The following is a 14,938-nucleotide window of genomic DNA, read 5'->3' as shown; positions in this document are numbered from 1 at the left end:
TTGGTATTTTTGGTATGGGTGTCTTTTATTTTATTTATTTTTTTTTTTTTTTACATCAGGGGACACGGCTCAAGGGCAACAAAGATTCCCCCCCCCCCAAAAAAAAAAAAAAACAGTCCGCTACTCGCCGCTCCTATAAAAGATAAAAGTAAAGAGTTGCCAAAAGAGAGGTCAATTTCGGGTGGAGAGGTGTCTTGTTGCAATTGTTACCTGTCATCGCTGTCGTCCCCTCTACTGTTCTTTTCTTACTCCTGTTTGTGTTCCCCCTCCTAATTCTCCTGCTTGCGAAGACTCCTAACAGCGCCTCCTGAGTCCCCAGTGCACGTCTTTACTGGCATTGTTTACACGAGTGCTGGGTGAATTAATTACACTCACTCCTGTGCTACACTGTGTCTCTCCATCTCACGCGCCTTGAATTGCTTAAAATCTGGGAGAGAGAGCGTGTGTGTGTGTGTGTTAGTGTGTGTGTGTGTGTGTGTGTGTGTGTGTTTGTGTGTGTGTGTGTGTGTGTGTGTGTGTGTGTGTGTGTGTGTGTGTGTGTGTGTGTGTGTGTGTGCGAGCGCCGTTGCGAATGTAAATTACTAACTGTGAATCATTTTTTTTACAACTAACTCAATCATGATCATTATTCCATAGGTTGTTATGTCGTGCTTTCTTTCAGTCATTTCTTTCACTCTGCGTCCTTTTTCTTGGGCGTTAACGTTATTTTTTTTGGCGTGCGATGATCGAATGTTTATTTTATTTTTGATTACTGACGTGTTCATTTAATCCGTTTCTGTTTTACCGGATTCTGTGATTTGCGTGGCCGTTCGTCAGTCGCTGTTATGCACTCTTTGTAGGCCCCCACCCCTTGGTTTATTTGTTTACTGATTGTTTTGTCACGGCATTTATTAATTTATATGTTTTATGATACGTTGAGCCATTTGACTTCTTTACTGTTTTCAGTTCCCGGGTGATTTCTGAGTTTAGTTTTCTACTTTTTTTTTAGTATGACATTCGTTTATTATTATGTAGTCTGTCACGGTAATTTTGTTGCATTTGACTCATTTATTGTTTAGTATCGACGTCATATTTTGTGCTGCAGTTTTTTCATCCCGTGCTCAGTCCTCTGCCTTGGCCACCACCGCTGCTCCCCCCCCTCTCCCCCCATCCCCCGGTAAGACTGCCCCCAGCACGCCGCGAAATCTTTCCCACCCCGTGAATGAGCCGCGCTGGCCCCACTAACAAAACAAAGATCTCACTATATTCTATTATTGCCTTTTTTTTTTTTTACTCTAGCATACACAGCATTTTCAGGAGCACGAGTTCTTTTCAGTCGTCGCGAGTTTTCTGGACTCGTCAATAAAAATGTCCAATTATCTTACTCGACTTCACTTTCAAATTAATGCCAAAGAAAAGAGGACGGGAATCGTTTGCATTTAACCATTTGCGATATTTTCGTATGGCTCACATTTGTATTTTTTGGGTAAATTTATATACTGAAAACTTCTTGGAATTATCTGATATGCTTTAGTAAAAATATAAGTAAAGGAATAGTATGAAATATGAGTTAGTGCATTGGACCGATGTACACACACACACACACACACACACACACACAGGCGTGGTGTCGCTGGGCGGGAACGCCACGCGGGGGCAGTGCAGCGGCGGAGTGCATGAAGCTCTTCCTCGGCTGTCACACGGCCACCATACTAAGGAGGCGCCTTATCGGTCATCTGGTCAAAGACGCACTGAAAAAACTGGTTCGCGGGCCGGTGGTGGGCGCGCGTCCCCAGCATCCCCTGCAGCAGAAAGGGCAGGGACGTGCTGGCTCCCGCCGGCCGGTCTGCCACATGGCCTCCGCCGCCCCTCCAGCCCTGCAGCCCTCCAGCCCAACACACTTGCCAGATAAGCCAACACTACCAAGTATTGACTCCCACTCGTCGCCGCCTTCATCAAACACTCGGCCTGACATTGTCACATCACCTTGCGGGGTCGTAACCTGCAGTTGGAAAAAAAGATCGACGACACGACGAAAGGAATTGGCAGTGTGTGAAATAGAGTCTTCTCTCCCTGCATGGGTGTGAAGGCGGCGGAGGTGTACAGGTGAGAATCGTGCACGGGGCTGCACCTGGCCTCCTCGCCGTCTCCCCCACAGGTGGTCGTCAAACAGGAACCACAGCTGACTTAATGACGCAGACTCACACCACGCGCTGAATTAGGCAACTGGAGGGAAAGGGAGAGCACGAGGCGCGGTGTGGTTGACTTCATTAGCATTATTAGCCGGTACCCGAGACAACATTATGCCCCCCATGCTCGCCCCTCACGCCACAGGCAGTACACGGGCCGAGGTTGCTGCGCCAGAAAGAGGCTGAAACAACACGCGCCCGCAATAACTGAATCGTCACTTTTCTCTTGTCGCCGCATGCACATACGATTCTGCCACTCAGCCGACCGTGTTTCTCTCTCACCCTCTCTCTTCCCACCCCTTCCCTTCCCTTCCCTTCCCTTCTCTTGTTCCTCAGTGTGACGGAATAAACCCTCCTCTCCTTTTTACTAGATATTACTTACTTCCTCCGCTTACATCCACCTAATTCCTGCCATTCCCTCTGCAATCTAGACTCCCACTCATTCTCCTTCGCCCTCACCCGTAATGCTAGCCTCCCCCTATTACACCCACTCCTTCCTCGCATCCTGCTCTCGCTCCTCCCCTTCCGCCTCTCCCTCCTTCCCTCCATTTTCACCCTCCTCTTCCTCTTCTCCCGTATATTGTTCTCCGGCATGTATGCGAAATTATCTGTTGTTGCAGGCGGCGGTTGTTACTGGAAAACGTTTGTATAGTAGATCCAGAAGTCTGTTTGCATTAGTTTTTCGTTCGCGTTTTAATATTTTATTACTCCTGTTCCTCGATTCTCTTGTTTCTTCCTCCTCCGCCTTCATACATGCTGGTGTAGCGCCGTTAGCCGCACAGTCGCCCCCGGAAAGTTTGCAAAACCACAGATGAATTACCTGAACGCCTATCAGAAGTAGTGGCCCTCAAATTGGCGGCCAAACACTTATCATGTGGTGCCAGACAGCAATCGACAGAGGCTACTTGTTCCTCATATCAGCTCTAAACCCACTAGACGCGCATTTACCCCACCAGAGAGAAATGAGAAGAGAGAGACAGCAAAAAATAAAGATTGCTCATGGCGTTACCCAATTCCCTCATCACACAGACCACGGTGTTTAGGCGAGGACTCCGAAGGCTCTTATTCATGGGAGGGAGAGCAGAGCCATTATAATTTGTACTTTATCTCATATAGCGAGCCACTGACCGGAAGGAGAAGCGGGTGAGGGACAACGTCAGAGGGAAGTCAAAATAGATAATAAAGGAATGCTACTCTTTAAGCATTGGGAGTATCATGATCTTCAGGTATTACTATACACCCACTGCAGGATAAAGGCCTTTCCCAACGCTCTCTACTTCTCTGTCTGATGTTATAAAAAAAAATGTGAAACCAAATTGTCCAGTCCGTTTTGGCGTTTGCTCCCGCGGGACCATTTCTCCCCTCTGCTCTGCCACACAGTCCCAACCCCTATTGTTTCCTCTCATATGTTACCTATAGCTTACATTATGAGAGGAAGAGATAGGTGTTGGGACCGTGTGGCAGAGCAGAGGGGAGGAAAGGACCCGCTGGAGCCTACGCCAGACCGGCCTCGACATATTTGGAAGACTATAGTGTCACTCATCCTGATCTTGGAAATAATCTAATATTTTTCTCACCCAGCCCTCTGTTTGCCCTGACTTATACAGTTCCTGGTTTGCCATTCTGTTACGTTGCTTGTCCGTCTGTTTGAATTTTTAAGCATGGTATGACCTACCCAGGTCAGTGAAATATCTTTAAACTTTGTCTATTCCTTAATCTGATGCTCCATTCTTGTTTCCATATTATACCTAGCATTTTTATTTCCATTCCTTTTTGTGCTCTTCTTTGGATTTCTCTTTTTTTTTGTGAGGCGCTAAGTTTGTGAACCGTATATGTAAAGATTGGTAGAATACGAGCTTACATTGGTTCTCGCCGAGTTGTGGTCATTGGATTTGAATTATCCTTCACGTTTCCTTATGCTCAAGAATATTTTCACTTCCCTCTGTGATGAGTATAGAGGATAGGTGACCGCGGCCAGGCAAATTTGGTGAGTAGGGACAAGAACTTCCCGTATATCGTTGGCTACTTTAGTCTGTTCACTTAAGTCCGACCCAAGCTGACAACATAAACCTAAGCGTGTTTGCAAGTCGAGTGCTGATTGGGTACTGCTATGGCTTCCAAGTTTTCTTTAACCTCTGTTTGTGTTTATCTCACGCAGCACTTTCTGCTAATCTGCACTGTGCTTACGAACACTCAGATACCTCAAGTGAACAAAAGTCCCTCTTTCGGTAGCTTTACTCTTGCCTTATGAAGTGAAACACTTTACTTGTTCGTAGCCTTCCTATCCCTTCTGCTACTTAGATAAAACTAACATATCTTAGAAAGTACGTTTAGGCAATACCAGTAATCGGACAGCGGGAAAAGATGGGAGTCGTGAATAAAGAAAAGTTGAACTGTTCGTGCTTTGGTAGTCGTGTGGAGCAGCGCCGGAAGAGACGAAGGGGTGGCTGCGTATAAATAAAGGAAAATTACTGCCCCCGAGTTTTTTCCTCTTTTTTATCTTCTAAAATGAAGGAAAAAGAAAAGCTGTTGCTGTCTCTATCGTGTCTCAATCGCCAATTGCGGTAAATAGGAAGAAAAAAAAATATTACGAAGGAAGTTGATACGTCTGTTCAAAGCTGAACGCTATGTTTTTACCAGCTTCCTCGAACATGACGGCATGAACAGGTAGACATGTACACGTTGTAGAGATAAGAGGAAAGAGCTTCATTATATGATATTCCTGTGGAGCGAAGCATGACGGGAATATGAGGGTGTCACGCGCGGTCTGAGAGGGTGTAGTGCTTGCATATCTGACCACACTTGTGATATTTGCAGTGAAGTGTGTTCGTCATGGGAGAGGTCAGGTAGGAGGAAGTATGTACGTGTGCTAATAAAGGCAAGGAAGCCACGTGTATACTGGAGCTTGTGTAGGCAAGGCTGCATGAACAATGACTGGAGAAGAGATGCAGACCGACAATATAGAGTAAGTAACCTATAGCGGACGTGGAGGGTTTAGATTTTATGAAAACGTTGAGTATGATTTGTGAAACCTAAATGCATTGAAAATCTGTGACGAGAATTCATTAGTGACGTAATAAACTAAGCAGAAACGGTGGCTAAATATCTTCGTATTATATGGCTAAAAGAAACTGTGGACAAATGGGAAATGAAAAGGATAAAGCATTCCGCAGAACACCTTTTCTTTAATTTATCGCCAAAAAGCAACAATAAATATTTTTTTGTGGTGTGTGTGGCCCCGTGCGTGCCGCCTGCGGGTGTAGGGATCGCCTCATGAACAATTGAAGGGTTTGGTGTCCGGCCAAAATGTGGAAATCATATAGTGTTGCTTGCTGCATATGAGAGAGAGAGAGAGAGAGAGAAGGGGATGGGGGGGGATTACCTAGCGCCGCCGATTCTGCCTGGAAACGAGGGTAGCCGTGGTGAAGCAAGAACAACAACAACAACAGCAACAACAACAACAAGAACGACAGCGGCATTATCGGCGGAGGGGTCGTCGTCGGCGGCGGCGAGCGGCATTGGATTCATCAGCAGCGGGACTTGTGACGCCGCTTATTAGTCGGCGACACTGAAGCTGATATGGCTCACGAGATTTTAATTAAAGTATGATCTGATCACCGATGACACTAGATACATGCGTTTGTGTGTGATTTTTGACTTGGGAAATGTGGACATATTCATGTTCGTAATAATTTCAATTCCGATGCCATTGGTTACAGAAATGCAAGTGCAGGAACTTTTTAATTGATCCATGGTTGAATCATTCTGTAATATCACAACTGCGAACGGCGTGAATATATGTTGGGTGAAATTGCAAAACACGTATTATACACGATCTAGCCACCGGTGCCTCCCTCCAGGCTGATACTCGCCTCGTGTGTGGGACGCTATTTAAGAGCGAAGGTACCCACTCATCACGAGTGCCGGGGATGAATGTTCGACTGCGTGAAAGGCGGCGGCGGCGGTGGTAGTGATGGTCTGTCTGCCTCGAGACCCATGCGCCTCCGCCTATGTGGGTGATGTGGGTGGTGGTGGCCCCCGTTAGTGGACGTCTTTATGTCGAACTCCCGTTGGTGTCGAAGTATATTTGCGTCCTGCGGTGCTGCCAGGAGATGTTACCGCCACTAAGCGCCTTGTTTACTCCTCGAAATTTCCCGTGATTGCCCTTAACCTTCCCGTGATCGCCTGCCTCATTTACCGGTGGGAGGCTGTCCTCATTTCCCTGATTTTGTGTGAATTTTTGTTGATCCCCTCCTTCCCCCCTCTCAACCATCCTTAGTATCGTCGAAGTGAATGCTTAGAATACGTGAATTTTGTAGTCTTCACATGCCCCCACCTATCTCCCTTTAATTTTCATTATTATCCTCTTTAGTGTGGTATATATATCCACGTCTAGCTTATATCATGTATTTTACATTAGAAAAGTGAACAGTGGCTCTAGTCTGGAGGCGTCTGGCAAGGAGTGTAAGGGTGCCAACATCCGAAGCAATGGACTTTGAGGGCAAGACCCGCTGGCTCCGGCCTGCAGCGAGACTGTGTCGGTTCTCCTGGGCTGGCGGTGCTTTACGGCGCTTCACAGGCCTTCATTTGGTAGTGTTATTTAGTATGGGGTGAAGGTACAGGTTAAGGCTAATCCGAAAAGCGCTATTCCCTCATAACTTTACGTGGTTCCAGCTCCTCATCTAGTAATGGTCGTAACAGGCCTCTGCTCGCCGTAATCTTACGTGCACTATTTTTCTCAGGTAGCGAAGGCTCTGCGTCTATGCTTATCCTTTCTTTTCCTCGTAATTGATGTCCTATATAATTGACCTGTGGATCCCTGTGGAATGATAATCATCCAAGTTGCTAATGAGTTTAATGTATATTTCCCAATCTCATTTATACTTTTCCCCTATAGCTTAAAAACTTTTGTTACAGAAAATATATTTCAGGTCTGAGTCGTTTTTCCTGCCCAGGTAGCAGCGCTTGGTCCCGCGGGGAACAACGGGCAGGCCGCCGCGCAGAGGACAGGCGAGGCGGGCTGACGCGTTATGATTTATTTTCCTCAGTAGGTCGGTGACCCTGTCTTCGCCCGCGGCCACTCCCTGGGAGAGGCCGCATACTTGTAGGTCTGGAAATAAAATGTCAGCCATGTTCTGGGCACCTTTGGAGGGAAGGTTTCCCAAGGGGGAAGGCCTGAAGAAGTTGACGTAGCGGGAGAAGAATCTCGCAAAATTGGGAAATAAATTCGGAAAATGGAACATCAATATCTGTAATTTTGTATTTACCTCCCTTTCCCTCCATCTTTATGAAAACACCACCTGCACTGATAAAGTGTATCGTTGGGATAAAGAGCCATCTGTGTAACAACATGGGTATTAGGGTCCTTGTGACCCTGCTTGGTAATTATCGTACTTTGTCAGCGTAATCATCGTCATCAGGGTAACTACCAGTTCGTGAGCCCGGCAGCCGGCGAGGGTAAGGACAACCGTTTAGTCGCTCCCACACCCACCCTGCCCCCCGCCCATACACCCATACGCCCGTTGTGCTGTGTTCTGAATACCAGCAGCCACCGTGTTCTCTCCCTCCCGCCGCGGCCCCGATTGCTTCTTGGCCTTGTGCTTCGCGTTCCCGCCGCGGCCAAGGTGACGCCTCGAGGCAGGTCGTTGGAACGCTGGGGTGAGTGAAGGTGAAGGTGGTGCGGTAGCCAGACCACCGCCAGCGTTACGTCTGCTACTCTTTACATTACTTTATCATGTCCTCATGTTCATACGTCTTTCCTTGGCACGCTTCACCCACCGCTCTTTTTTGTCCTACCTTTCATCTCTTCTCCCCTCAGTGCCCATGCAACACTCCCTCCATCCCTCTCCACAGACCTCAACCATTACTCCTTTGCCTTAACTATTCTCTCTCTCTCTCTCTCTCTCTCTCTCTCTCTCTCTCTCTCTCTCTCTCTCTCTCTCTCTCTCTCTCTCTCTCTCTCTCTCTCTCTCTCTCTCTCTCTCTCTCTCTCTCTCTCTCTCCCCCCCTATCTATTATATTCCTCTCCCTCCCTTACCACCTCATAACTCCACCCCCTCCCAATCGCTCTTCTCCTCAACTGGCCTCTTCCTTCTTTCCTCCTCCACTTTTCCAAATTTACTCTTGCCGTTCACTCATCTCTTTCCTTCTTCCTTCCTCCCACAGCCAAGCACCTCCCGCCCTCCCTTCCCCTCTCGTCTTGGCGCTCTCCTCTGGCATTTATCTACCTACCTTCTTCCCTCCCTCACCTCACTCTCCCCTCCAAAGTATTCGCTTCATACATCACTCCTTCCTTTCTCCCTCACTTCGAAACACATCACCAGCTTCCTTCCTTCCTTCCACCTTGCTACATCATCGCTATCCTTTTATCTCTTCCTCGCCAGCCTTGTAAGACCCGGCTTTACCTTTCTTCCTTATCTCTTCCTCCTCCTTCCTGTTCTTTTCGTTTTTGCGGGCCTACACTTTTTTCTTTCTCTTTCTGTGGTCCATCTTTTACGTTTTTTTTATTTTTCCTTTTTGGTCTTGGTTCTTCCCCCTCTCTTAAATCTAGAATAGCGTTCCTCTCCGACACATATTCACCACTTCCACACCGAGCATCCACTCCCTTCCGTTTCTACAGCCCCCGTCCCCCCTCCCCCCCCTCCCACACATACACGCACACCAGTAGACTCCCCACTTCATTAATTTTCCCCTGCATTAATCCACTGCAACTCCCTTATGGCTTCCCCGTTTAATCCATTCCTGCTCCATTTTTCCACTCACCCCTTTCTGTTTCCCCTTCCCTTCCATATCCAGAATTCCCTCAGTACTCCCCATATCGCCGCTCTTCCTCTTCACTAGCTTATTACAACCCTATCTTGCCCTTTAATATTCATTCCTCCAGTCCTACCATTCCTCACTCCCCTTCTGTTCACCCTTCCTTTCCAGTAGTATGTTCTTTTCGTCCCTCCTCCCCCTTATAGCTTACTCTTGACCCCCTCGTTCATCCCATCCAACTCTTCCCTGCCGCTCACCACCTCCCGTTCTTCCCCCTTTTCTCTAGTACAATATCTCTTTCGTGCCACCCCACCTTCATCCCTTTAACTTTACTCAAGCCTCTCACTCGTCCAGCCTTCCGCTCCCTTACGTCCTTCCTCCTCGTTCCAGTCCATAGTTAAAGAGCCCGACAAGGCGAGCCACGAGGTACAAGACTGGTCATTGTCCCCTCCCTTCCCTAGACTCTGTAAGCCTTCACGTTAGGACAGTTTGATTTCGCAAAACCACGTGTTGGGTCAATTTTTCATTTGCGTAACACGGAAGACTGCACGGGTAGAGTAGGTAGTGGGATGGGACAGCCAGGTAACTCTTAGGGACTTTGTTGTGATGGGCGAGGATATTTTGCGTTGTATTGGTAAAGGGGCGGTTGTAATCAATGGGCGATCTATTATGTAAATGTATGATGTGTTTTTTCTATTTGCTTTTCTCGTTCTTTTTCTCTATTTTGTCCGCAGCGTAAGAGTGTGTAGTCACGTCGATTGTTGCTGGTGCGGGATGGTTACAAGTTCGGGTGTTTGTACTTGTGATTATTTTTGTGATTTATTTATTTTTAGCGATTTTTTTTAGCAGTGTGTGTGTGTGTGTGTGTGTGTGTTTAAAAGTCAGTATCTTCTGTTGAATTCCTGTTACTGTATTTTTTATATTTATTTAATGTACATGAATACTAACACGCATCCTTTCCATAAATAAAAACAAGATAAATAAATAAAACCGAAAGACAAAGAATCCCAAAAAGTAAACCAGGTCAAGCTCCTTCCTTTTAGAATATTGCTATTAAAAAAAAAAATGAGATTCATGCATATTTGACCAACCCTCTTTATCTTCTTTCTAGGTAAGAGGAAGGACGGCAGGAGGGACGGAAGTACGAGTGACGGGGTGAGTAGTGCACATCGGTAGACACGAAGAAGAGGTGAAGGGCGAAAAAACGACAAAGAGGGAGGGGAAGCAGGTAGACAGGAAGACAGACTGGTATAGGAGGATGAGGGGGTTGGTGAGGTGAGAAAGTGGCGAAGGAAGAATCATAAAGGGAAGGGGAAGCAAGATAACAGAAAGGTAGACTGGTGGGAGGGTGAGCGGGCAGGTGAGTTTAATTTTCTTTCCCTCTGTGCAAGTCCTGTTTATCGTGTTGGCGTGGAGGCGGCGATAGTCTTCCCTACCTCTTAGCCCTGAACTGTCATGTATAGCTTGGTGGGGCCGCGGCTAGTGAGGGCAAGACACGCCGAACTATCCCTGGTATATAGCATGAGTTTGGCTTGTGTTCGTGCTCTCGCGCAGGATGGATACGAGTAGCATGTGCACTTGGCTGTGTATTTATAGGTGGGTCGGGATTATATGCTGGCGGCGCTTGCATGGAAGTAAATTCAGGCCGGTGCTTTTTGTTTGTGTATTTGGGGCACGAGGAATGAAGGAAGGTGGCTGGAAAATCAATGTTTATATGCCCTGCTCCTGCTCCTGCTCCTGCTTAGATGTGTGTGTGTGTGCGGGTGCGGGTGCGTGTGTTATTGTGTTTGGGCGTTGTGTGTATGCGCGAGTAGTATGGATGTGGGCGTCTGTGGTATATCTGTTTGCTGATGTATATGCATGTGTGTATCTTTGTGATGTGTGATGTGCGTGTGATGTATGTATGTGTTCGCCGGTGTGGGAGGGAGCGGGGTGACGGCGGGGAGTGAGTGAGTGAGTGTGTGGGGGGTTGGGGGTGCCATGTAGAGTGTAAGTGTGAGAGGAGGGCGTGATGGAGTAAGGGGGAGATTTTATATATTCATGGCCGCTGGTGGGAGTAGGTGTGGATGTGCGGCCTGGTAAATGCATAGGTTTGCGCGTATGAACGAACCTGCATAACGTGGCGCTGCTGGACTGGAAGGAGTAGCTGAGTGGTGGTGGTGGTGGTGGAGTTGGTGGTGCGGCGAGTCGTGGTATAGTGGCGGTGAGGATGGTGGTCAAAGGTATCAAAGCTAGTGTATGGTAATGGTGGTGATGGTGGTGAGGGTGATGGCAAGGGTGGTGAACATTTAAAGTCTTCCAATCGTACTGGTAGATGGTTGGTAGTGAATGGTGATGATGGTGAGGGGATAGTGCTGCGAATTGAGGTTAAGTGGTGATGAGCCAATGTAAGTAAAGGTATGTATGTAAGGGCCTTTGTTAGGTATAGTGAGTGGTAAAGATGATGGTGATGATAGTGATTGTGGTACTAGGTGGGGTTATACTTAAAATTCTATCATCGGTCATGGTTTGAGGACATTGATGGTGAGGATGGTGGTGATCCATTAGTGTGATGTATAGTTTGGTTGAAATGTTAGTGGTGATGGTGACGTGAAATCGTTGAAGTGGAGATGGTGATGTTATACGGTAACGTGGTGTTGTTATGATGTATTGTTTATTATTATGATGTAAAGAAGGGCGGAGTGGTGGTAATGGTGCCTGGTAATACGTGGTGGTAATGGTGATTGTGTTATTGTTGTGTTGGTAGGGATAAAGGGGGCTGGCAATGGTGTTCGGAGGAAGGTGGTGGAGCTGCGCCTAGCGGGATTTTTTGTTGCTTTTTTTTAGCCCTTGAGCTGCCTCCCTCGCTGTAAAAAAAAGTATCGATAGTTAGTTGTGGTTTAAGGGGCGGTGTTAATCGTTTATGGGGGAAGGTGGTAGTAAACTGTGGCAGTGGTGATGGTGGTGGTGGTGTGGAGGAAGTTAGTTAGTGGTACATAAGAGCCAGGGAAGGTGGTAATGGTAAATAAAGGGGCGATGGAGGTGCGTGCATCAGACACTTGGAAACTGAACGGAATGCTTGATAAGGGGAGGCGGTGCCGGGCGCCGCAGGGTAGGGGCCGGTCCGTCTACACGTTGAATAATTTATGGTCAGACCTTTGTCGCACGGGGTAAAGTTCACCGACGAAGATCAATAGCTCCCCCAACTTGCCAAATTACGGCCCGTATCGACGGTCCACCCTGTTTGTGCCCATAAGGAGCCGGCTGAGGGGACAGGTAAGGGACCGTTATACACCTGCAGGCTAGCCACATGTTCACCTGCGAAACTCAAACAACTTAACACCTAACAGCGTTACATTAACTCTGCATTTTGCGCACCAATGTCCATGTTTAGTCTCGCGCTCAACAAGGCTACTTTTGGTCAATTTGATTCTCAACAGCCGCAGTTAAGTTTTACCTTTCATCGCATTAACGTCTACGCGTTACTAAAATTGCTCCAAGATCGGAAGCAACATTTTCCGGGGAAGCGGCAGCCCGCCTCGCGCGAGCAGCATGACCACCTATTGTCGCCACCGCAACCATTACCCTCATCATCCTGTCGTAACTGTGGCGTATCAATATCTCCTGTCACGAGTAATGTGATGAGTGAATCCAGGGGCCGCGACAGGTATGGATATGTGAGAGGCAACGGTGTATACCTGACATGATTACTGTGTTCAGGGGTGTTTTACGTCACTCACGCGCTTACCTGACCTTGCCCACCTTCCTCCAGCACGCCCCCGTTCCCTCATAGCCTGTCTCCTCCTTCCTGCTTTCATTTCTTTCCCTCCTTCCTTCCTTTCGCCGCCGCTGTTCCTTGCCGTGTCACCCTCCCAAATAACCTGCTCCCCTAAAAAATAATAATGAATAAACGAGGGGCAATACCTTGTGGAGTTGGTGTAAAATCCACGAATTCGTGACACTGATTCGTGAGCCAACAACATTATGGCTCTTTGACGTGTGTGTGTATGTGTGTGTGTGTGTGTGTGTGTGTGTGTGTGTGTGTGTGTGTGTGTGTGTATACATCATGATCATTGCTAGATGGGCTTCTTATTCGTCTATGTGCGTGAGCTTCAGAAAGTCCACATGATAAAATATGTGAGAGAGAGAGAGAGAGAGAGAGACCCGGATTATTATACTTACTAAAGTCATCAAGAAATGCTTCAAGTCACGAAAGATGAAGTTCATGCCCTTTGTACCCTCTCCCTTGCTCTCATTCCCTCTCCTTCCTGCCCTGCCCTCCTCCGCTCTCACCTCTGCCCACCCCCGTTCCCCCTACCCTTGCTTCATTCCCCTCCCCCGCCCGTTGAGAGAGAGAGAGAAGGAAAAGTGTATATAAGGGATACTCGCAGAAAACGCGCGTAAAAACCATAATATTCCACACGTGCGGAGCCGAAGAAAGAGTTAATATAAAATAATGATAAGCTGCCAATTTACTTACCTGCACGAAGCAATCACACCTTCCCTGCCCCTCCCCTTCCCCCTTCCCTCTCTTCTGCACTCCCTCTTCTGAACACTTTCAAGGAGTCTCTTTCACGCACTCGATAGGTCACTTCGCCTCCATGCCATGCAAAACGAAGAACGAACTTATTTACCCAAATGTTTTCCTTGGGGCCACTCAGGACTTTTAGCATTCAGAAGGTCACACGTCAGACAAAGCGCTCCTTCAATCACTCAGAACGGCCTCTCTACGCCACTAGGCAAAGACGACGTGTTACAAAGCGCTCGGTACCCCTCCTTGGCCTCACACAAAATAACTTCGGAACGCCGTCTTGGTTATTTAGAAGTCTGCCATCCATTCAAAACACACCACTACCTTAGAGTACACTATTACTAAGAGTTCGCCACAATCTCGAAATTTCCTCCTTTACACTGTCGATTCAAATCCTGTCGGTCACTTGCAAAACATCTGTATCTATTTTTCTATTGGCTGATGTGTGGTCTTTCTAGGGTACGGATCGCTGGTGTGTGTGTGTGTGTGTGTGTGTGTGTGTGTGTGTGTGTGTGTGTGTGTGTACGTGCGTGCGCGGGCATGAGAGAGCGCCTTCATATATATTTCAAGAGCCCTATCCTATATAACATTTGCATGGGTAACGCGAGTCCAAAACCGAAACCACGTTATCCATTTGTCTTGACGCCTTGTTTGCCTACCCTGTTTGAGTTATCTGTGTATTCATCGCCGCGGCATTATTTTGTCTTTTTCTGTTGAGCACTTCCAGCTTTTAAATGGCTTCGGTTGTGGTTCGATTTCCTTCTATGCTTTGGTTTTATAGTGTCGCCGGCGCCGCCGTGTCGCATGCATGGGAGGGAAGGGGGGGAAGAAGGGGATGGAAGGGAGGTGGGGAAGGGGTACGCATGGTAGTGAGTAGGGACTCCCTTCCATAGCCAAGCCACTAAGGTGCTGCCGCTGCCATGACCATCGATTTAACCACCTGCATTCCAGCGTCGGTCGCCTTCCGGGAACGAGTTTTAATGTTGTATTAAGCGATGCCATTCCCGAGCGTCTCCCCATCGCTTTCTCCCTTGCCTCCGATGATGGAGTGCCACTGGACGCTTTGTTTGTTTGGTGATCGAGGTGTTTATATTTAGCCGCCCGCCGCCACCTTACTTGTTTGTCGCGAGGTCACCCATCAAACGCGACTCGTGAAATTTACCTTGTTTGTGGACGTGCCTGGACGGGCGGGGCCGCTGCATACTCCATGGCTCAGACGGCACGGGAGGTGTTTGTTTGTCTCTCCACCGCGTATCGAACTCACTCACGGCCACCTCGAAGAGTATGTGTACACGTGCGTGTATGTATGAGTGTATATATATATATATATATATATATATATATATATATATATATATATATATATATATATATATATATATATATATATATATATATATATATGTACGTACATAGTACGTATAATATAATGGACGATATCCTGCCAAGTGTCAGGTGCGATGTCCTTTAAATGGTCACTTCGTTGATATGATATTAAACTTGT

Source organism: Eriocheir sinensis, chromosome 28, assembly GCF_024679095.1.
Source record: "Eriocheir sinensis breed Jianghai 21 chromosome 28, ASM2467909v1, whole genome shotgun sequence".
NCBI lineage: Eukaryota > Metazoa > Arthropoda > Malacostraca > Decapoda > Varunidae > Eriocheir > Eriocheir sinensis.
This window is presented reverse-complemented; position numbering follows the sequence as displayed.